We start from the raw sequence: 2,500 nt of genomic DNA on the forward strand, positions 1-2,500 counted from the left end.
CGAGGGAGGGAGGGGGCAGAGGGGCTGTGCTTGCAGTCACACCCACCCCGAACATCCACAGTCACAGTCACAGCCACACCACCTTCCCTCTCGCCGCCTTCCTCAGGTCATCATGCCGCCGCCTCGGGTGACGTCATGGCTAGGTATTGATCCAAAGCAAAACCGCCATCATCCCAAAGTTGAACAGGAGTTGAGGGGATCTTGCACGACCCATCAACCACTCACCTCAAAAACAGCGACCAGCAGCCAGTTAGTGTTGTGATGAGTGGTAGCGGTGGTAGCGGCCGGCTGGTGCTGCGGGGTCTCTCCGGGGAGCTCCCTGCAGAAGGTAGCGGCCCTGGCTTTTACCGGCGGTGCAGGAGGGCGGTGCGGCCGGGAGGTTCAGGAGAGCGGTGGTGGCGGCTGCTAGCAAGACTCAACATAAGAAGACGCCAAGCAAAAACCCTCCCCACCCCACGGCCTCTGTCTTAGCCTCCCCCGCGCCCTTAGAGGTGATCACGCCTGATGCTCGACGGAGTCCTCGACTACTTCTTAGTGTTGCTAGCACATTTCTTCCTTTCTGACACTTGCAATATCTTACGTGACTATGCTTTCGCAATAATGTGTCGTGAATATGTATAATTATTAGAAAAGATATGACATATTATATTGTGTTGGACATCATCTTGAAGTCTTTGGCAGCTCTCCCCTGACAACACTTCAGAGACGAGGGGAGGGACGCTCGAGGCCCCGCCTACCGGGCTCCCACCAGCCACTCACGGTACGGGAGAGATGGACTTTGAATTAAAAGGAGGTTGGTGATTGGTTGATGCTAATATAAGGGATATCTGATTTATGCCGCTGGCTCTGACAGTTGTTTTATATTTGCTCCAAAATTAACATAGGATAATAGCAGTATTAACAAGTTTGCATTAGTCTAACGTGCAATTGTTGTTCTCAAGTGAATGGAGGTCTTGAAAGAAAGTTCAAAGTAAAGGCAGCAAAACAAATGAGAGAACCAGCTCAAACCACTTCGGGCAAGGACAAAAAACGCTAATTGGCAGACGCAGGCTTGTCATCTCCACCGCACACGCCGCCAACCAACTCCCAACTTCAAGTAATTCTTGTTAAGGGCAGTGAAGCCCTATCGTTAAGGCCAGCCATCGTCCAGCTGCACTAAATAACCTGCAGCGGAGCGCCCGTCAGCCTACCGGAGTGACCTGTCTTTCCTCCCTCCTTGCCTCCACCTTCCACCCCCAGCTCCAAGACGCTGCAAGACCAGCGCCAAGACCAATCATCCGAGGTTCAGACATTACTCCCTGAGGTTATGAGGGTCAAATAGAGCAGTGCTACCTCTTTCTGTCTCCACCTCTACCGGAGGCACTCCTCAAAGACATCCAGAGTTTGTAGGATGCCTCAAACCACGACGGACCCAGCAACACGCCTTACACCTGCGAAGTCTGCCCCTTCCAGACATGGCCTCTCTGAAGACATGAAACCATGCCACCCCTATGCCTGGACAGCAACCATAATGCCCAGTGCCCTGCTATTGTCTTACCCTGCAGCACCATATATCCAAGACATAAACATGCATGAATATACCAAGAACGATGAACCACCAAATTAAGAAAAAAAAAAGCAGGCAAAGACAATCACAAACAACCAATAACATGCCCAACACAATCACACCCTCCCACCACCACGACTACTTTTCACCATCGCCATGCCCTGCCGCTGAATCGCCGCAATTTGACATCAATGAGAGGCGCGCCGCACGCAACACCACCACCGTCACTGAGGCACCATTAACCATGACAAGTGAGGAGAGTACTTTATAGTCAACACTGAGACATGCAACTGACTGAACGCTGCCTCGGGTAATGGACTTTTCTCACACTAACCTTCTTTCCTCGTAAACTTTCTCTTTCACTCTTTCACCTCATGGAGCACGGGAAAGGCTGTTAGTTTGGGCCTGCACTGCCAAAGAGAGGAGGAGGGAGGGTAAAGGAAAGAGGAAGTGGAGGAGGGAAAGAGAGACAGGGAGGGAAGATGGAGTGAGGGGTGTTCACGGGCGGGGGTTCACCTCAATGACACGGCTCCTCACTCCCCAGCTGGAGTACGTTGGCTGAACTCTCTCTCTCTCTCTCTCTCTCTCTCTCTCTCTCTCTCTCTCTCTCTCTCGGCGCCGTGGTAAAGTTACCCTCATCGCGGTAATGGTGAAAACATGATAATGATGACACGGCAGCGGTGGTGATCAGGGCCGTGATGCCGCTGCTGCTGTGACCTTAATGCTAATAGTGTTAGTAAACAGTAATAGTAATGATAATGATCATCATCATAATAGCAATACAAACAGTAGCAACCATCAGGATGATGATGATGATGATGATAATGTTCATGATGATGTTAATAAAAACATTAACCATAATAACAAAACAACAACAAGAACAATAACAACAACTGCAGCAACAGTAGCAGCAACAACAATGATAAAAAAAGATAGTAGTAGTAGTAGTAGTAG

The 2,500-nt window shown here is 50.0% G+C and overlaps 1 protein-coding gene across 3 annotated transcripts in view; it reads right to left on the reverse strand.

The window, feature by feature from the left end:
• Positions 1 to 462, reverse strand: part of LOC123517546 (NGFI-A-binding protein homolog) — a 418,417-nt gene extending 417,955 nt beyond the window's left edge. For 2 of the 3 annotated variants that reach the window (XM_045277716.1, XM_045277717.1), the window contains exon 1: positions 226 to 462. The gene's annotated coding sequence lies outside the window, so the exon portion shown is untranslated. The other variant, XM_045277718.1, reaches the window with a different exon arrangement.
• Positions 463 to 2,500: the final 2,038 nt, after the last annotated feature.

This window comes from Portunus trituberculatus, chromosome 42 (assembly GCF_017591435.1).
Source record: "Portunus trituberculatus isolate SZX2019 chromosome 42, ASM1759143v1, whole genome shotgun sequence".
In the NCBI taxonomy this organism is placed as follows: Eukaryota; Metazoa; Arthropoda; class Malacostraca; order Decapoda; family Portunidae; genus Portunus; species Portunus trituberculatus.